Source organism: Crinia signifera, chromosome 2, assembly GCF_055691185.1.
Source record: "Crinia signifera chromosome 2, ASM5569118v1, whole genome shotgun sequence".
In the NCBI taxonomy this organism is placed as follows: domain Eukaryota; kingdom Metazoa; phylum Chordata; class Amphibia; order Anura; family Myobatrachidae; genus Crinia; species Crinia signifera.
This window is the reverse complement of record NC_139218.1, coordinates 368,364,824-368,387,325: the sequence shown is the minus strand read 5'-3', so window position 1 is coordinate 368,387,325 and position 22,502 is coordinate 368,364,824. Positions and strand designations below refer to the sequence as shown.

General features: G+C 47.8%; 1 protein-coding gene across 1 annotated transcript in view; it reads right to left on the bottom strand.

Annotated features, from left to right (window-relative positions):
* Window positions 1-21,492, bottom strand: part of LOC146058043 (polyunsaturated fatty acid lipoxygenase ALOX15B-like) — a 114,277-nt gene extending 92,785 nt beyond the window's left edge. Inside the window, exon 1 of the mRNA XM_083170006.1 lies at window positions 20,973-21,492. The gene's annotated coding sequence lies outside the window, so the exon portion shown is untranslated. The remainder of the gene's footprint in view (window positions 1-20,972) is intronic.
* Between the last annotated feature and the right edge of the window lie 1,010 nt (window positions 21,493-22,502).

Sequence of the window (22,502 nt, the reverse complement as noted above, 5' to 3'; positions counted from 1 at the left end):
TGCAGCTGCTGTGGCTTCCAGCTTTTCTTCACTGCTTGCTGAGTCCACACTGTCCCTGACTCCCGGTCCAGCTTCCCTGCCTGCTCCTACTTCTCTACAGACGCATGGGCGGGCGGCGTCATCGTCATGACGTCCCTACCCAGTGTCTGTCACTGCCGGGCATCAGAGGGAACAGACGGCCGGGCCCTCCTCCACGTAGCAGTGGAGGCCGGCGGCCATGTTTCTGTAGCCGCATACATATGTGCCTACAGGAACATGGCCGCCGACAGTGGAGGAACAAGTAAGGCGGCCGCGGTGGGGTGGGTGAGAGGAGGTGGCCTAGGCAGGAGCTGGGACACACTGCCCTGCATGCTATCTCCTCGCGCGGGCCACATGACGAGGTCTGGCGGGCCGGATTTCACACACTGCCCTGCGTGCTATCTCCTCGCGCGGGCCACATGACGAGGTCTGGCGGGCCGGATTTGGCCCGCGGGCCTTGTGTTTGACACCCGTGATCTAGACAATCAATTAATGGACACCATACGTTTGACACACATTATATATATGAAATATAATAAAAGGTCCGCAGTGGTTAAGGTTGACAGGCACAAAAGCTTGATAAGGCCAGTCAACATGACAATGGTGGACACAAGAATTTCCGCCACTTCTTTTTGTAGTTTTCAGTGGACTTATCCGCCACAATTTCCTAAGTGTGATCCAAATCAGTTAATGAACAGGTAAATAGTTTTTAAATGCCTTTAGTGTGCCTCACCCTGCTAATGATACATACTACCATAACCCTAACTTTCATTTTTGAAGGGGTCAAGTGGGCACTGTATAATATGCAGAGACCTAAAATTGGGGAGGGAGGAGGGTCAGGGTGACAGACACTGGGATGGTGTGGAAAACTGGGAAGGGGACAGGGTAGGGTTACCACCCGTCCAGGATTACTCCGGACAGTCCGGTAATTAGACTGGGTGTCCGGAGTCCGGACAGGTGGTATTCCCGGACTATAGAATTTCCGGGAACTGGAGACCGGAGATCCTGCGCAGCGCTGCCGGAGACAGCCAGCTAGAGACCGGCAGTGCTGTGACTGTGTGAGGAGGACGAGCAGGACCGCCTGCGGCTATTTCAAATATCGCGCCTGCCCTGCTCGCGGTCAGCCAGCCAATCGGGTGCGGCCGCGGCGGCTCCTGATTGACAGCTGGACTGTGAGCAGGGCAAGCGCGATTTTTGAAATAGCGCCATGGCCTCCGGGCACAGCAGAAGTCAGGTGGCCGGCTGAGCCCAGCTGTGACACGGAGCTGATGGCGGGGTGAAGCTGAGGTTCTGCCGGGAGGCAGCAGGCAGCGGTTGCCATGTAGGGAGAGAACACTAGCTGCCAGCGGGATCCTGAGCTGCAGAGTCCGCACAGAGAAGGTAGGGAAGTCGCTCCTTAAGGGTGCAGGCACAGTCATCATAGGCTGAGGGAAGGCCTCCACAGAATGTTTCAAGTGAGAAGCAGCCACAGTCTGGGTATGGGGAGGCTTGCTGCTTCCCAGTGTGGCCCAGCTCCGGTCATTGCTATTACCAGTTATTTATCACTGGAACAATATGTATATATGCTTTTTATACTGTACTTTTATATTAACATAAAAAAAATATTTAATGGGGAAACATATGAATGCCCAGTGTTAAGAATACACCCTGCCCCACCTAAACCTTCCTTGCAGCAGCCTAACCCTACCCCCACACAGTCTGACTGTAACCTGCACCGCTAGTGCCTAAACCTACAGTAACTCCTTCCCTGCAAGTGCCTAGACTTAACCCCTGTAGGTTCAGTGTCCCTGCGTCACCCCACCATCTCTGTCCCTGCGTCACCCCACCATCTCTGTCCCTGTGTCACCCCACCATCTCTGTCCCTGCGTCACCCCACCATCTCTGTGTCTGCGTCACCCCCCCCCCCCCCCCCCCCAAAAAAAAAATTCACAGTACGCGTAAAGCTGTGGGAAGAGAGAATAGGGTAAGGCTGTGGGAAGAGAGAACAGGGTAAGGCTATGGGAGGGGAGGTTAGGGTGAGGCTGCAGGAGGGGAAGGTTTAGGGGATAGGTTAGGCTAAGGCTGCAGAAGAATCTGTCTCTTGCTGTAACCCACTCCCTGCTCCTACCCTGCATTTTATAAGCTCCATCAATGTGTAATCTGACTGTGTGAGCCATAGGCAGGGGAAGTGATAGGGGAGGATCTCCTGGCTGTGGCTGGTGGTAGCTGCTCACAGTGTGGGGCTCCTGTTCCTGGGTGCTAGCTGCTGGAAGCTGTGTGTGTGTGTGACTGCTGCTGCTGATCATCATCCCTAAAGGTCAGAGGAGCATGTACTGGGCTCTCCTCCAATCAGAGCTCAGCACATGCTCATCTGACCCCATTGCAGTGCCTCCTGGGATTTTTTACCCAGTAGTGCACTGCAGAGTACTGTGTGCTGCCGCGACCCCCCCCCCCCCCTTCCCCGCATCAGAGTTAATTGCCGGCAGACAGGTCCCTTCTGCTCCTCTTCTCCGGGAGTGCGTGCACAGCGGAGCCGGAGGCAGTAGAGGAGATGTGCCCCCTCTGGAGCAGACACCCGGCGGCAGATGACTCCATTGCCTCCGGCAGTTCCACCTATGAGTCCAGGGCTGCCCGCATGTGTGCCTTTTTAATTCCAGGGGTGCCCGCATGTGTCCCATATCAGTCCAGGGGTGCCCACATTTATGCCTTATAATTCCAGAGATGCCCGCATGTGCCATATAATTCCATGGGTGCCTGCATGTGTCCCGTATTAGTCCAGGGGTGCCTGTATGTGTCCCATATTAGTCCAGGGGTGCCCGCATGTGTGCCGTATAATTCCAGGGGTGCCCGTATGTGTGCCGTATAATTCCATGGGTGCCCCCATGTGTCCCCTATTAGTCAAGGGGTGCCTGTATGTGTGCCGTATAATTTCAGGTGTGCCCCCATGTGTCCCGTATTAGAGTAGGGGAGCTGCCCTATTTTGTAATGAAAAGAAAAAAAAGTTTTTTGTTTTTTCATTTTTACTGCAAGGGCTGTTAATGCTGCTGTATGAGGGGTGAGCCAAGTGTGCCATATAATTGATGGGGTGTTGCTAAGTCTGCCGTATAATTCCAGGTGTGCTGCTCATTTTTTAATAAAGAATAAAAGTTTCTCTTTTTTTGCTGCAGGAGTGTCGCCATGTCGGCCATATAATTCCATGTCTGCCACCATGTGTGCCGTATCAGTCCAGGGGTGCCGCCATCTGTGCCGTATAATTCCATGTGTGTGTATCAGGTCAGGGGTGCGGGATGCATAATTCCTGGGGTAAGCAAAGTGTGTCCTATAATTCATGGGTTGCTGCCAAGGCTGCTGTATAATTAATGGGTTGATGCTAAGTGTGTCGTATCAGTCCAGGAGTGCCTGCAGGTGTGCCGTATAATTCCAAGTGTTAGCCAGGTTTACCGTATAATTCATGGGGTGCTGCTAAGAGTGCCGCCACAGTCCAGGGGTGATGCTAAATGTGCCGTATCAGTTTAGGCGTGAGCCAAGTGTGCTGTATACTTCATGGGGTGCTGCTAAGTCTGCTGTATCAATCCAGGGGTGCTGCCATTTTTTTATTACAAGAATAAAAAAAGATTTTTTTTCTTTATACTGCAGGAGTGTCACCATGTGTGCCGTATAATTCCATGTGTGCCGCCAGGTGCTGTATCAGGTCAGGGGTGTCACCATCTGTGCCGCATAATTCCTGGGGTAAGCCAAGTCTGCCGTATAATTCCTGGGGTGCTGCCAAGTGTGCTGTATTAGCCCAGGGGTGATGTTAAGAATTCTGTATCAGTCCATGGGTGAGCCAAGTCTGCTGTATAATTCCTGGGGTGAGCCAAGTCTGCCGTATATTTTATGGGGTGCTGCCAAGTGTGCTGTATCAGTCCTGGGGTGATGCTAAGCGTGCCATATCAGTCAAGGGGTGAGCCAAGTCTGCCAAATAATTCCTGGGGTTAGCCGTCTGCCGTTTAATTCATGGGGTGCTGTCAAGTGTGCTGTATTAGTCCAGGGGTGATGCTAAGTGTTCCATATCAGTCCAGGGGTGCTATTAGGTGTTCCGTATCAGTCAAGGGGTGATGCTAAGTGTGCCGTATCAGTCCAGGGGTGATGCTAAGTGTGCTGTATCAGTCCAGGGGTGATACTAAGTGTGCCCTATCAGTCCAGGGGTGATGCTAAGTGTGCTGTATCAGTCCAGGGGTGATGCTAAGTGTGCCGTATCAGTCCAGGGGTGATGCTAAGTGTGCCGTATCAGTCTAGTGTTTGTGCCACCCACTTGTGTCGCTTATTATAGTCATACAACTACCTCGGTGCAACCTTTTGGCCTAAAAACAATAATGTGAGGTGTTCAGAAGGGAAATGGTCATCTGTCAGACCACACTTAGGTCGACAGTCATTAGGTTGACCCTGGAAGGTCGACTGGCCCCAAGGTTGAAAGGGTTAAAGGTCGACATGGGTCAATGTCGACATGACTTAAGGTCGAAATGGGCCAAGGTCGACATGGGTTTAGGTCGACAGTCATTATGTCGACATGAGTTTTTCACTGTTTTTTTGAGCCGACATGTGCCGACAGGCGGTATTTCATGCCCTACCATCCACTAGGGCATGGTGGGAGAATAAAATAGTGCCCGAAGCACGCGAGGGGCTGCGGTTCAACTCCAACTGTGTCCATGTCGACTGTGTCGACATTCGGGTAAAAAAACAGTGAAAAACTCGTGTCGACCTAATGACTGTTGACATAAACCCATGTCGATCTTGGCCCATGTCGACCTTAAGTCATGTGGACCTTGACCCTGTCGACCTTGGGGCCAGTCGACCTTCCGGGGTCGACCTAATGACTGTAGACCTAAGTCTGGTCTGACAGATGTACCGATTCCATTCAGAATAGCCTGGAAATGAGTGAATGAAATCTTTTTTTATTCTTTTAATAAAAAAATGGCAGCACCCCTAGATTGATACAGCGGACTTAGCAGCACCCAATGAATTATACAGCACACTTGGCTCACGCCTGAACTAATACGGCACACTTGGCAGCACCCCTGGACTGATACGGCACACTTGGCAGCACCCCATGAATTATACGGTAGACTTGGCTAACACTTGGAATTATACGGCACACATACAGGCACTCCTGGACTGATACGACACACTTAGCAGCAACCCATTAGTTATACAGCAGCCTTGGCAGCAACCCATGAATTATAGGACACTCAATGCATTTAAAGTTCCCACATGGGCCAATTGGTTGTTATGTTAAAGGCTTTCATTAGTTAACATTTTCCCGCTGCCCTTTGAGGCCTGAGTATCAGGACAGTTGAGATGTGCGCTGTTCTGCCCCCTTATCCCTGAACACAATTTGAGACTCTTTTGCTTTAAGTTTTTGCAGCATGGCGGCCATCTTGGCCCATGACATCATTATGACATCACAAAGGCTCTGTGACACAGGGACTCCATCACCTGAGACTCTGCAGTTGTCAGGAGAAGTGGCATATTTTCTGCTCTTGCTATATTGCTTATATTTGGATTTCGCTGACCTTTAGCGGTTACCTATACCTCAGGAGACATTATGGGCTGTCTGTGCAGCAAACTGTGCGTCCCTGAACCCAGGAAGAAGGTAAGTGCGCTGTTATATTTATGGGTTGAACATTGCACATACAGAGGATTATCACAGGCCCCAATAGGGGGGAGCTTGCCCGATATTGGGTGTTTCTGGGCAGATTAGAAGGTGATTTGTCCAGTTTTATAGGCCTAAATATGGGGGATAGGCATAATTTTGACTGACTGGTAACTAGTAACATATAAATGTACCACCCTGTATGTAGTATTAGAGGGCCTGAGATGTAATACTTACACCATTATGTACATCTCCTGTACCCACCCCTGCACAATTCCCAGACAGCAGTGTCTTATAATGTGGGCATGTTGTGTAGTAACACTCACATTTCACCATTAGCCTCACAGGCTCTCACATTATCAGCACTGAAGCATCCATCCCCCCACCTTGCTGGGCTTTGTAGTTCGGCAGTACTTCTGCTGCTGTCGTACATGTAGGTTCTCCTGCCAGTAGCTGCCTCCTGCCCATTCTCCTCCTGCCTGACCCTAACTGCCACTAACTGCCCATGCTCCCTGACCTATGCTCTGTAAACAATATGTGTAGAACAGTTATAGGGATGCCATCGACCATCGCTGATTCCAAATCATCCATGGTTTATGGCTGATATTTAATACTTTTGCCATTAATGGGGGAGAACCAGATGATTTCCCTCCATCGATGGCACAGCGCAACCGATGTTTTGCTTTTGGGTGTTTTCAAAGTGCCAGGACATGGAGCATAGCTCCGCCCTGACACCCATGAAGCCCCGCCCCTGTGTTTTGATTGGGCCACAGGCCAATCAGTCAAACACAATGGATGACCATAGATAGGTAAAAGTATCGATGGGCATCCATTGCATAGTTTAACACTATCGATGGCCATTTGCACTATTGCCATTAATGGCAACCATCGATGGCAATGCCAACAATGATCATCCCTAGAACAGTACTGGTAATATCGTTATCACTTATAGTTGCTCTGATATTATTACTCGTGCATAAATACTTACCAACATGTCCCATTCCTGGGCTTCCATCTGATACTATTACTCGTGCATACATACCTACCATCATGTCCCATTCCTGGGCCTCCCTCTGATATTATTACTCATGCATATATACCTACCACCATGCCCCATTCCTGGGCTCCCCTCTGATATTATTACTCGTGCGTACATACCTACCACCATGTCCCATTCCTGGGCTTCCCTCTGATATTATTACTCGTGCATACATACCTACCACCATATCCCATTCCTGGGCCTCCCTCTGATATTATTACTCGTGCATACATACCTACCAGCATGTCCCATTCCTGGGCTTCCCTCTGATATTATTACTCGTGCGTACATACCTACCATCATGTCCCATTCCTGGGCCTCCCTCTGATATTATTACTCGTGCATACATACCTACCAACATATCCCATTCCTGGGCCTCCCTCTGATATTATTACTCGTGCATACATACCTACCACCATGTCCCATTCCTAGGCCTCCCTCTGATATTATTACTCGTGCATATATACCTACCATCATGTCCCATTCCTCCGCTTCCCTCTGATATTATTACTCGTGCATACATACCTACCACCATATCCCATTCCTGGGCTTCCCTCTGATATTATTACTCGTGCATACATACCTACCACCGTGTCCCATTCCTGGGCTCCCCTCTGATATTATTACTGGTGCATACATACCTACCACCATGTCCCATTCCCGGGCTTCCCTCTGATATTATGATTGCTGTCACCTGTGTTGAACTATAATTACTTGTTAAGAAAGGTGATGACAATCATAAATTAAGAGCAGGGAGACCATCGATTAATAGTCATCAATGGTTTATGGTTTATAGATGACGTAGAAATAGTGTTTTGCTATCAATTAGGTAAAACCTGATGGTTTCCCTTTATCAATGGAGCATATATCGATGGTGTGTGTGTGTGTGTGTGTATATATGTGTGTGTATACATATATATATATAGTGTACATATATAGTGAATATACAGCTGGCTCCACTGCCCTGGTCTGTTCTATTGATTCCATGGTAGGAAGTGCTTGCAGTGCGGAGAGTTATGTAGTCACAGCTCATGATGTCTCTTCCTCTGCTCCTTACAGCCAAGCAAGTCTGCTAGGCTTACGAAGGGAGCGGCCAAGCACCCCAACAGCGTGCAGCCCCCCACCGGCACGCAGCCTCCCATGCCTAATGTGTCTGGTGAACATCCCAATGATCCGGACATTACTCTGATCACAGAGGACGCGGCAGCAGTCGTGGCAGAGATCATGGAGTACTTGATCAGTGAAGGTAAGCGTCCCCCAGGTGCAGAGATGTAACTAGTATATATCTAATAGGCGGGGAGTTCTGTGATGGACTGATAACTAGTATATATGTACAGTAATAGGCTGGGAGTTATGTGACAGGCTGGTTACTAGTATATATGTAATAGGCTGGGAGTTCTGTGACAGGCAGGTAACTAGTATATATGTAATAGGCTGGGAGTTCTGTGACAGGCTGGTAACTAGTATATATGTAATAAGCTGGGAGTTCTGTGACAGGCAGATAACTAGTATATATGTAATAAGCTGGAAGTTCTGTGACAGGCAGGTAACTCGTATGTATGTAATAAGCTGGGAGTTCTGTGACAGGCAGGTAACTAGTATATATGTAATAGGCTGGGAGTTCTGTGACAGGCAGGTAACTAGTATGTATGTAATAGGCTGGGAGTTCTGTGACAGGCAGGTAACTAGTATATATGTAATATGCTGGGAGTTCTGTGACAGGCAGGTAACTAGTATATATGTAATAAGCTGGGAGTTCTGTGACAGGCAGGTAACTAGTATATATGTAATAGGCTGGGAGTTCTGTGACAGGCAGGTAACTAGTATGTATGTAATAGGCTGGGAGTTCTGTGACAGGCTGGTAACTAGTATATATGTAATAAGCTAGGAGTTCTGTGACAGGCAGGTAACTAGTATATATGTAATAGGCTGGGAGTTCAGTGAGGGGACAGGAGCTTGTTATCTCACCAGCCTGATTTTGCTTTATACATTATATCTACAGAGGAGATTGCACCTCCGCACAGAACTCGCACCCTATTACATAGAGCTCATAGACAGTATGGGGGTATATTTGCTACATAAAAGCTGATGTTGCTCATAGCAACCTACCAGATTGTGTCTATCATTTTCTAGCCTGCAAGAGTGAGGTGCGTGAGGCGTCCCCAGTGTCCCACACGATGACGGATGACACAATGTCACGTGATGAGATCACTGAGAGCAGCACCAGTGGCTGTTATTACTTGACGGACCGGTCATCATCCTCATTTGACACCAGCAGCACCAGCTCTGAATCCTCGGAATCCTCCTCAGATACCATCAGTGACTGCTCGCCCAGGTAGGTTGCCGGTACAATACGCATGTCCTCCCTGCTCTGGACACTGGGGTAGATTTTGGGTCTCTTGTCTTAAACACATGCTGTGATGTAGGAAACGGTATATCCATACCTACCTGCAGCTGGGGCCGCTACACAAGTTCTACCACACAGAGCGCTGATGGGCTGGTATTCTACGTGTGTGACATACATGTATATATCATTATACTAATGAGTGTAACAATATAAAAAGAGAAACGCTATAGGAGAAATGAAGTCCTGTCAATTATGGGGCTTACACACATTTCTAGTGCTTCATTTCTAGACGATCTATTCAGATCACTTAGAAGATAGGCCCAAAATCTCTCAGTGTGTGGCCCCATTAGAGGGATCTCACATCACTGTACACTGTGCTTCCTGTATGGGGCCGTCCTTGTCATGTCACACCCACAGTATCAGTGCTCTTATTGGTCCAAAGAGGAATCACACAGATACATGTAGTCAGTAAGGGCCACTGACCTGGTGCAGGTGCTAGATAGCAGCAGGCCAGGGAATAATGAGAGGACTTGTACATGGCAAACGTTTGTGTCTTTACAATAACAGTCACTGGTCAACGTTTTTATTTATAGGAAGGACATCATCTACTACAAGCCTGTCTCTGTTGGCTTCCTCTGCCAGTACGAGGAGGACGGAATGCCCAGGGTGGATATATAAGCAAGACATAAACCTGGATAGCAGACTCACAGAGTCATTAACATCTAATATTGCATGTCCCGTAACTTGGGATATAACTTGATTTAATGATATGCAGCTAACTGGAATCTTTGAAGTTTCTGCAACTTTTGTTGAATGTTAAAGCATGTCCTGTTGACAGCTCATCCCCATACCCTAGCCAGTCCTGTTGACGGCTCATCCCCATACCCTAGCCAGTCCTGTTGACGGCTCATCCCCATACCCTAGCCAGTCCTGTTGACGGCTCATCCCCATACCCTAGCCAGTCCCGTTGACGGCTCATCCCCATACCCTAGCCAGTCCCGTTGACGGCTAATCCCCCTACCTAAGCCTGTCCTGTTGACGGGTAACCCCCTACCCCCAATCTCTGTCTTCACAACTCCCTCTCTCCATATCCAGCAAGTTTGAAGCATCATTTTGCTTACACTTTCTGGGGAGTAATTTGGTCGCTGAGCGGCCTCTATATGAACCTGTTGTTTCAACAATAAAAAGTAACACAAGCCAATGAGTGTCTGATGTGTTATTTCCCACTAATGTGAGTGTTTCCCATTGTAGTATTTGTCTGACCCATATTCATGTGTAATAATAGCTGTGGGAATGTAATGTGTAATAACGGTAAGTATATGGTAGGTTGGTGCAGTACTGTGGGCTATGAGGATCTGTGCAGCTACACTGAGCCCCAGAGGTGACTGATGCCCCAACACTTGGTCTCCTCCCTGGGTTACATAAGGTTAGCTACTCAGAAGAGGTATCCGGCAACTACTGCAATAGTCTGGAATCCCCCAGTAGCGTCATGTTCTAGTCTAGACCCTTCCAGTTTTTCTGCTTGGACGCGCCTCTAGATTGCTATCCTATAAACTTCCTTAAAAAGGAAAGTCATTTGTTTTGCTCAACAATAAATTAACAGCGGTAACAGTATTTCCAGATAAGAACTTGACGCGGAACAAGACATTGTGCACTTGTAACTCTCTATATATTGATTAGAGATGAGCGGGCCCGGATCCCCGAGATCCGTCAGATCCGAATATCGGGGATCCGGGTCAGATCCGAGTCGGCTCGGGAGTTCCCGCCTGAATACCGGACCAATAACGAGGCCGAACGTCATCATCGCGCTGTCGGATTCTTATAAAAGACGCACGCGCGCCCCGCCATCTTCCCTCCAATCTTGGAGAGGGAAGAGGGTGGTTGGGAAGCTCCGTGTGCCCTGTGCTGTGCTCTGTGCCATGTGCTCCGTGCTGTGCTCCGTGACCTGCCCTGTGCCCTCACTGCCCTGTGCTGTGCTCCGTGCCATGTGCTCCGTGCTGTGCTGTGCTCCGTGACCTGCCCTGTGCCCTCACTGCCCTGTGCTGTGCTCCGTGACCTGCCCTGTGCCCTCACTGCCCTGTGTTGTAGACTTGTATTGAGAGTCAGTGACTGTTTATAGGCCTGAGCCCTGTAGTGTGATCTAACTAACTAGGTGCTGCAGTGCTCACACGCAGGGGCTGCAGTGTCCACTGTCCTGTGGCCCGTGCCCTGTTGTGATTTATTTAGCCCTAAGCCCTGTGTTGTGATTTATTTAGCCCTGAACCCTGTGTTTTTTGTGATTTAACTAACTAACTCAGTGCTGCAGTGCTCACACGCAGGGGCTGCAGTGCTGCTGAGTAGTACACTGTGTACAGGGGCTGCAGTAATACAAGGGGCTGTGTCCAGTGTGACGGCCTATATCTTATCCATTGTCCAGTGTCACGAGTCACTCACGACATATATCCTGTGTCCTGTGTGACGACATATCCTGTGTCCAGTGTGACGACATATATGCTGTGTCCAGTGTGACGACATATATGCTGTGTCCAGTGTGACGACATATATGCTGTGTCCAGTGTGACAAAATATATCCAGTGGCCAGTGTGACAACAATATATCCTGTGTCCAGTGTCACAAGTCACAACATATACCCTGTGTCCAGTGTGACATGTAATGTGTGCCGGCATATATCCTGTGTCCAGCGTGACATATATCCAGTGTCCAGTGTGACGACATATATCCAGTGTCCAGTGTGACGACATATATCCAGTGTCCAGTGTGACGACATATATCCTGTGTCCAGTGTGACGACATATATCCAGTGTCCAGTGTGACGACATATATCCTGTGTCCAGTGTGACGACAAATATCCAGTGTCCAGTGTGACGACATATATCCTGTGTCCAGTGTGACGACATATATCCAGTGTCCAGTGTGACGACATATATCCTGTGTCCAGTGTGACGACATATATCCAGTGGCCAGTGTGACATCTAACCATTGTGTGACGGCATATATCCAGTGTCCAGCGTGACATATATCCATTGTCCAGTGTACAGGAGCTGTGTCCATGGGCGGTGTCCAGAGGCTGTGTCCAGTGTGACGGCTGTGTCCATTGTCCTGGGGCTGTGTCCAGTGTGACGGCTGTGTCCAGTGTAAAGGAGCTGTGTCCAGAGGCTGTGTCCATTGTCCAGGGGCTGTGTCCAGGGTGACAGGCTGTGTCCAGTGTCCAGGGGCAGTGTCCAGTGTCCAAGGGGCTGTGTCCAGTGTGACAGGCTGTGTCCAGTGTAAAGTAAGAAAAATAAATAAAAGTAATAAATAAAATAAAAACACATTTTTGGAGGATGATGGAGGAGGAAATAGTGGGAGTGCTGAAGCTGCTACCACCAGTCATGACAAGGCCGATACCTCTTTGTATTTGCTGTTTGAAGCATTTCTCTTTTTTTGGGATAGTTTATTAAACTGCCACCCTGTCTGCCCCTGCAGTGCCGCTCTGCCAGGTTGGAAGTGTAAGGTCCACATGTATGTGATGCCGACTGCTGTCGCTTAGCTTAGTCATCCAGCTACCTCGGTATACCCTTTTGGCCCAACTACAGTAAATGAAAACAATTTTGTAAGCTCTGAAGTGATCAAAATTGACTAGAAATGAGTGGAAACTAATGTGTAAAGGAGCTGTGTCCAGAGGCTGTGTCCATTGTCCAGGGGCTGTGTCCAGGGTGACAGGCTGTGTCCAGTGTCCAGGGGCAGTGTCCAGGGGCTGTGTCCAGGGGCAGTGTCCAGTGTCCAAGGGGCTGTGTCCAGTGTGACAGGCTGTGTCCAGTGTAAAGTAAGAAAAATAAATAAAAGTAATAAATAAAATAAAAACACATTTTTGGAGGATGATGGAGGAGGAAATAGTGGGAGTGCTGAAGCTGCTATCACCAGTCATGACAAGGCCGATACCTCTTTGTATTTGCTGTTTCAAGCATTTCTCTTTTTTTGGGATAGTTTATTAAACTGCCACCCTGTCTGCCCCTGCAGTGCCGCTCTGCCAGGTTGGAAGTGTAAGGTCCACATGTATGTGATGCCGACTGCTGTCGCTTAGCTTAGTCATCCAGCTACCTCGGTATACCCTTTTGGCCCAACTACAGTAAATGAAAACAATTTTGTAAGCTCTGAAGTGATCAAAATTGACTAGAAATGAGTGGAAACTAATGTTATTGAGGTCAATAATACTTTAGGGGCAAAAACAGGCCCAAATTCTGTTATTTTAGCCATTTTTAGCATTTTTTCATAAAAATCCAGATACAAAACCAAAACCCACAAGGATGGTTTTGCCAAAACCAATCTAGATCCAAAACACGAAGGGAGATCCAGATCCAAAACCAAAACCCGAAAAAGTGGCCGCCGCACATCTCTAACATTGATATCCATATTGTTATTGCGGAGCCTGCAGTTAATCACATTATGCATGTGCACATTTGTTATAGCTCTTAAGAAGTAATATTACTGTGCATTTTAATAATGTTTAGCAGGTAAGCATTAGGGGTGTGCACAGGGCACTTTTTTCGTGTTTTGTGAAACGCGTTTTGGGTCTGTATTTCGGGCAGTGTTTTTGAATCTGGATCTGTTCCAAAACACCACCATTTTTGTGATTTGTGTTTTGGATCTGTATTTTGTTTGCCAAAAAACATAAAAATCACTAAAATCACAGATGTATTTTCTTTTTTTGCTCCTACGCTATTATTAACCTTAATATCATTAATTTAATTAATAAACACTCATTTCCAGTCTATTCTGAACACCTAAAACCTCACAATATTGTTTTTAGGGCAAAAGGTTGCACTGACGTAGCTGGATAACGAAGCTAAGCCACACAAGTGGGCGGCACAAGAAATGAACTGATATAGCACACTTAGCGTCACCCCTGGACTGATATGGCACACTTAGCGTCACCCCTGGACTGACACGACAGACAGCATCATCACTAGTCTCATAAGGTACAGGTAGCATCACCCCTTGATTGATACGGTACATTTAGCATCACCCATGGACTGACATGACACACTTAGCATCACCCCTAGGCTGATACGGCACATCTAGCATCACCCCTGGACTGATACGGCACATTTAGCATCACCCCTGGACTGACATGACACACTTAGCATCACCCCTAGGCTGATACAGCACATCTAGCATCATCCCTGGACTAATACAGCACACTTGGCAGCACCCCAAGAATTATGCGGAAGACTTGGCTTATCCCAGGAATTATACTGCACAGATGGTGGCACCCCTGACCTGATACAGCACACATGGCGGCACACATGGAATTATACTGCACAGATGGCAGAACCCCTGGACTGATACAGCACACATGGAATTATACGGCACAGATGGCGGAATCCCTGGACTGATACAGCACACATGGCGGTACACATGGAATTATACGGCACAGATGGCAGAACCACTGGACTGATACAGCGCACATGGAATTATACAGCACACATGGAATTATACGGCACAGATGGCAGAACCCCTGGACTGATACAGCACACATGGCGGCACACATGGAATTATACGGCACAGATGGCGGAACCCCTGGACTGATACAGCACACTTGGTGGCACACATGGAATTATACGGCACAGATGGAGGAACCCCTGGACTGACACAGCACACATGGAATTATACGGCACACATGGAGGAACCCCTGGACTGACACAGCACACATGGAATTATACGGCACACATGGAGGAACCCCTGGACTGACACAGCACACATGGAATTATACGGCACACATGATAACACTCCTGCAGTAAAAAGAGAAACTTTTTTTTTTTTTTGAACATTAAATTTTTATTGCAAGAAATTTCGTCTGAAAGACATTTTGTTTGGGGGGGGGGGGGGACAGAAAGGAAAAAGGGAGGGAAGGGTACATGTACAAAAAAACGATACAGAGAGCAGTTGCATCGAACTGCTTATCTAATAACAGTCATAATTACACAAATGGATATCTCTGATATAGAAAAAACGGAAGCATACCAGTATTTAAATCAGTTGGTGTACAGTCTGACTCTAGAGGTATATAGGGTAACACTATATAATATAAGTCTAGGACTAAGAGCCATCAGAGGTTGAGGTTAGAGTTGAGGCCTCAGAAGCCTCACTTAACAAGTTTGTGGCACCCACTTTGTCGCAGTAGAGGGACCATCCAAACCATTTCATCAGGATTGAATTTGATGCAGAGGAATATTTTGCTCCAGTAGTTTCAAAAGTATAATGTTTGTGGATTTTTTTACGGATGGAGTCTACTGTCGGGATGACATCTGACTTCCATAGTTTAGCGATCATGGCTTTGGTAGCTATCAACACATGTCCAACTAAATATCTGTCCGCAGCAGAGAAATAGGGTGGAAAAATGTGAAGCAGTGCAAATGCTGGGTCTGGGGCAATGGGGCGGGTAAGTATAATGCCTATCAGGAGAAATACCTCAGCCCAGAGAGGCCGCAAAGCCGGGCACTCCCAGAAGACGTGGATAAGGTCTCCAACCAATCCACATCCCCTCCAACAGAGGTTCGAGGTGGATGGCCAGATCCTGTGCAACCTCTGACATGACATGACACACTTAGCATCACCCCTAGGCTGATACGGCACATCTAGCATCACCCCTGGACTGATACGGCACATTTAGCATCACCCCTGGACTGACATGACACACTTAGCATCACCCCTAGGCTGATACAGCACATCTAGCATCATCCCTGGACTAATACAGCACACTTGGCAGCACCCCAAGAATTATGCGGAAGACTTGGCTTATCCCAGGAATTATACGGCACAGATGGTGGCACCCCTGACCTGATACAGCACACATGGCGGCACACATGGAATTATACTGCACAGATGGCAGAACCCCTGGACTGATACAGCATACATGGAATTATACGGCACAGATGGCGGAATCCCTGGACTGATACAGCACACATGGTGGTACACATGGAATTATACGGCACAGATGGCAGAACCACTGGACTGATACAGCACACATGGAATTATACAGCACACATGGAATTATACGGCACAGATGGCAGAACCCCTGGACTGATACAGCACACATGGCGGCACACATGGAATTATACGGCACAGATGGCGGAACCCCTGGACTGATACAGCACACATGGTGGCACACATGGAATTATACGGCACAGATGGCGGAACCCCTGGACTGATACAGCACACATGGTGGCACACATGGAATTATACGGCACAGATGGAGGAACCCCTGGACTGACACAGCACACATGGAATTATACGCAGCGGTGTAGCTAGACGCCATGGTGCCCAGAGCAATGGCATATTTCGCGCCCCCCCCCCCCCCGTAATGAATTGGGGGCGTGGCTAACATGTGTTGTCACATTTAAAAAGAAATAACTTAAGAAACACAGTAACGTAATCTGCTGCGCTATATATGACGCTGTAACGTAATCTGCAGCGCTATATAAGACACTAACGGAATCTGCTGCGATATATAAGGCACTGTAACGGAATCTGCTGCACTATATAAGACACTGTAACGGAATCTGCTGCGCTATATAACTGTAACGGAATCTGCTGCGCTATATAAGACGCTGTAACGGAATCTGCTGTGCTATATAAGTCACTGTAACGGAATCTGCTGCGCTATATAAGACACTGTAACGGAATCTGCTGCTCTATATAAGACACTGTAACGGAATCTGCTGCGCTATATAAGACACTGTAACGGAATCTGCTGCGCTATATAAGACACTGTAACGGAATCTGCTACTCTATATAAGATGCTGTAACGTAATCTGCTGCGCTATATAAGACGCTGTAACGGAATCTGCTGCGATATATAAGACACTGTAACGGAATCTGCTGCACTATATAAGACACTGTAACGGAATCTGCTGCGCTATATAAGACACTGTAACGGAATCTGCTGCGCTATATAAGACGCTGTAACGGAATCTGCTGTGCTATATAAGACGCTGTTACGGAATCTGCTGTGCTATATAAGACACTGTAACGGAATCTGCTGCGCTATATAAGACACTGTAATGGAATCTGCTGCTCTATATAAGACACTGTAACGGAATCTGCTGCGCTATATAATAAGCTGTAACGGAAGCTGCTGCGCTATATAAGACACTGTAACGGAAGCTGCTGCGCTATATAAGACACTGTAGCGGAATCTGCTGCGCTATATAACATGCTGACAGCTGTAAATAAAGAAAAATAAATAAAGATAGATACATACAGCACAGCAGGCCAGGGCAGCAGCAGAAGCCAGAGATTCACTCTCCCCCTCACCCCCCCCCCCCCCCCTTTTTAGCTGTAAAAGAAATAAATACCTTGAATAACAGCCAGGATAAGGCACGGGCGGCTGCCAGCAAGACACCTTCTCCTCCTCCAGGCTACAGCCAGCGCTTGGGAAGGCTGATGAGTGACGCTGCTGTAGCCAGGGAGGAGGTCAGAGACAGGTGCGTGACTCTGGCTGCCGCTGGGACTGGGACAGTGTGTCACTGTCAGTGCTGCTACGCTGCCTGCGCTGCCCGGAAGCCGGACCGAGCAGCAGCAGCAGCAATTCAGAAACAGGAGGAGCCGGAGGACATAGCCTAGGTCCGACTCTGTGTCAGCCCGCCGCCCGGCCTCACCGCCCGTGACGCTTGGCGGCAGGGACCGGGTGAGCAGGGCAGGAGGCAGGCGTCGGGCAGGGCAGCCGCCGGCGCTGCGCACGCTGCCCGGGCACTTCACTTGCAAGGATCATTTGCGGAGGGGGGGCGGGCCGGCGGCGCCAGTCAACCAATCGCCGCCCGGAGCATGAGCTCCGGTGGCTCCGCCCTCCCTACGCCTCTGATTATACGGCACACATGGAGGAACCCCTGGACTGACACAGCACACATGGAATTATACGGCACACATGATAACACTCCGGCAGTAAAAAGAGAAACTTTTTTATTCTTTTAATTAAAAAAATGGCAGCACTCTGGATTGATACAGCAGACTTAGCAGCTCCCCATCAATAATACGGTACACTTGGCTCACCCCTGGACTTGCTGGGACTCATAGTTCTACAGTAGAAAACAATAGTTTATATTCTTTTTTTTTACACTTTACATCAGCCCGATGCCCACCGCCCAGGTGCATCGGGGACAGCCCCGGACTTTCAGCATGGGCTGGTAAGTCCTGGAGGGGGGGACCCCTTCATTGGGGGGGTCCCCACTTCCCCAGGACCCCTGCCCATGTTGACCAGCCAGGGGGTTAATGCTTTGGCCGCGGGACCTTATATAATAAGTGTCCACCGGCTGTGGCATTACCCTGCTGGCTGGTTTGGTCTGGTGCTGGTTCTTAAAATACGGGGGACCCCTAGTCATTTTGTCCCCCGTATTTTGGGAACCAGCGCCGGACCTTGAGTCTGGTGCTGGTTTTATAAAATCCAGGGAACCCCAACTTGATTGTTCCTTTGATTTTATGATACCAGCACCAGCTTTTTGAGCCCGGGGCTGGTTATGCTTAGGAGGGGGACCGCACGCCGTTTTTTTTTTCATTTTTTTTGTTTTAACTATTTTTTTTACAACAGAACCATGCACAGATCTCAATGATCTGTGCATGTTTCTGATGAAATCACCAGGCAGAACCTGGTCTATTTTTTTTGCGATTTCGCAACCCATTAAATATGCGAGTTCTATCCTTTTTAATGGGAAAACATCTGGATGCGATTTTTAGTCTAACTAAAAATCGCACCTTTAAAAAATGCGATTTTTCCCGCAAATCGCACCCTATGAAATATGCGATTTTCGGGAAATGCCGGAAAACGGCATATTTTGCGGGAAAAATCGCAAAAAAAAAAAAGAAGCCTCCCATTACATTTCGCCCACAGTGTTGACATGGGGTTAGGTCGATAGGGTCATTAGGATGACACAAGTATTAGGTCGAAATGGCCATGGTCGACAGTCAAAAGGTTGACATGGGGTTTTTCACTTTTTTGAGCTGATGTGTGCCAACAGGTGGTATTTCATGCCCTACCATCCACTAGGGTGTAGTGGGAGAATAAAATAGTGTGACGAGAGTAGAGAGGCACCGTGCACGAAGCATGGCGAGCACAACGAGCCATGCGAGTCGACAATCGACAGCCCCCCTGTCGACCTTATATATAATGTGCGATAGTCATGAAAATGTGCGAATTTGAGGAAATGTGCAATTTTGTGTTAAAAAAGAAAAGAAGGCAGTGGGGTACCCCCTCCTGAGCATAACCAGCCCTAGGCTCATTGATTCATTGGTTCCAAAAATACAGGGGACAAAATAACTGGGGGTCCCCTGTATTTTGGAACCAGCACCGGGCCCCCACAGCAGGGGGACACTTTTTTACATAAGGTCCCCAAGCCGTATCTTGCTCACTGTAGCTGGTCAGCCATGGACATTGTACCTAATGTAGTGAGCACCCCCCAATAAAGGGGTCCCCCCCAGGTTTTATCCATCCAGGGCTGAAGCCCGGGGCTGTCACCAGCGTCCGTGGGCTATGGATGCCGGCCTGATAGGGTTAAATCATCCATACAAAACATTGCTTATACAGGTGAACTACAAGTCCCAGCAGGCCTCCCCCGAATGTCCCAGCATGCGGGGCATTAATGGGTCGCTGGGACTTGTAGTCCACCTGTAAAAAGAATGTTTAAAAAAAACACACACAGAGAAAAGTACACGCTTATTACACACACACACACACACACACACATTAATTTTACACCAATATCCTTACAGCTCCAGGGTCCAGCGCTGACTCCCTCCTCCACTGCAGGCTCACCTCACACTGACAGCGGGGTGAGCAGGCTAGTTCCGTCCCTGCTAACAACTTCTATAGCACTGTCACAGCGCTATAGAAATGTTGGCATGGTTGGCTCTATGTGTCTCCATGGAGACGCTTTCAGCTAATCAGGGCTGAGCTATGCACTTGATACACAAGACATCCGTGTTGTCTGACTTTAACATACATAATAAAGATGGTGCCGGATGCCGGGATTTATATAGAGTTCCGGGTCTCGTGAGAATCCGAAGCACGCTGATGACGTTTTGACCTCATTTTCGACTACGTTTTTCGGCGGGATGGAAGCGACGGCATTGCAAACGCCTCACATTGGGTAAATTCGGGGGGGGGGGGTTGGATCTCTAGGATCTGAACCCGCTCATCCCGAGTTAAAATTGTAAGTATTATATTTACAACATTATAAGATAACCATCTTAAGATCCTTGTTGAAGTACATATATTGAAGTAGAGCTCATGACCCAAATATGTTATAATTCTTATAGTTATTTCCGTAAGAGGTGCCTTGGGTTAATACCATCAATATTAGACTTGCAGCGGTACATGTTCCAAAAAACAATCACATGATGATGTTTTATCACATGCTTAAGAGACTGCGGCTCCAGAAAAGACAGTAACAAAAGAGAAAATGACAGTACAACTAACCCTAATCCCTAAAATAATGTACAGTATAATAAGCAACATCCACCCCTGCACTGCTTTTATTGCTTGATTCATCGGGTGCCGGATGACTCACCGATAGTCGAGATTCCGACATTAGTATCTCGACTGTCAGGAGCACGACAGTCGGAATCCCGACTTACACAAGCTATTTTTCCTTGTGGGGGTCCCTGGCGAGCACAGCGAGCCCGCAAGGGGCTTCAATACGCTCGAGCTCCTGACTATCGGGATTCTGATGCAGAAGAAACGACCATCAGAATCCCGACTGTTGGAGAGTTATACCAAACTCTTGCCAAAATGGAAACATTTTTTACTTCCATATTTAACCCCACCTAAACTACTAGAGAGTACCTTGGCCCCCCCTCCCACAACACTGACCACCTTGCACCACCCCCAAACACTGGGTACCCAACTCAGTGTTGGGTCTCCTCATTTGATTGTCCTAAGGAGACCTTCTCCCTACCGCTGCCGGGTCTTCTGCTCCTCGACTCACCTCTGCTGCTGGGTCTCTAGCTCCCCCGCTCTCTTTGGCGTCATCTGTGTCCCCACTCACTGCTGCCGCTGGGTGTCTTGCTTCCCTTATCTCCGCCACCGCCAGAACTCCTGCACAGGAACAGAAAGTAAGTTACCTCTATACACCTGGATCATGTGACTGGTGTAGAAGTCAGCGGATTGGTGTTTGCAGGTCAGCTGACACCGAGTGTCATGGCGGTGCCCAAGCAGTACAGTACCAGCGTGGGATGCCAGGCAGGCCTGAGGTAACAACAGGGAATGGTATCGGGACATCCTGCCATGGACTGTGATCAAACATGGCACCCACAGCGGGTCTGTGGTGCTATATACACCAGTGCACCGGTAAGTGGCGCGTACATGTACCCCTATTCATGACAGTGTCTGAATAAAGAGTGCTCATGTACACCTGCTGGGTGACCTTGAAAACGAAAACTGTTGGGGGTCCTTGATGACCAGGGTTGAGAACCACTGACTTAACCAATAGTATGTTTTTGATGATGTTTAATCAATTATATGTGTGTAGTATATCAAGGTTTGTTTCCATACAAGTTGTGTGATTGTGATATAAGTACAGCCTCTTACTTGGTCTTGAAGTGAGTCAAAAGGGTTAGATATCCAAGGGAGGATATCGAAAAAAGACTCCTGGGTGGGGCACAGCCTTCTAATGAAAATGGATTGCTGTTAATACAAATTTTATTAGTTAAAACATGGCCCTAATTAAGGGTCAAGAGAAAACAAAAGACAAAGACAAACAGATAACACTGATGAACAATATACATGAGAAAATGGTGAAATATTATTTCAATGTATATCTGTCTAGGGATTCAATGGAGAGAAATACTCCAATCAATCACAGTATGTACATATACACATATGGAATCCTAATAGACAGTAAAAACCTCAAATACCAATTTATATTGGAAATAAATGTCAAAATTAGCTAGATTCAGTTAGTACTTGTATTTCCTGTAAGTGACAGAATTGTCTGGACTGGATAGGTCTGATTAGCTGGTCGATAGCAATAAATATAGAGACACCTGAGTATGGGTATGCTAAGGGAGTCGCTGCTGCCTGGGCATGTGACGTTAATCAGTGAATGCGCAGTTGAGCGGACTCCGAGAGCGTCACAGGTGTCAGAGTGTAGATAAGAGAGTTTCTGCTGTTTCCAGGGGTGACCTGTCTGGCTCTGTTATACAAGGTATAGCGCAGAGTCGGATCCAGGGTCCCCCAGAAATGAGAGAACCCTGAATAAAAATAGAGTGTAAGGTACCCCTTCACCCTGTCCCTGGTGTTTGCTGCTATCCTCTGTATACAGTATTATCTGTAGTGAACAGATAATTGGTCTTGAAGTGAAGCAGAGACAACAATCTGTAACCAGATATGTCCAGCTCAATTCATGAGGATGGGTTTTTGGAATCCTTTGTTGACTGAACTTATCTCACGGAACCACATACTGGAGACAGCTAAGTCCATACTTTGTTTGCGATTTTTATTGAATAAATAAGTATTA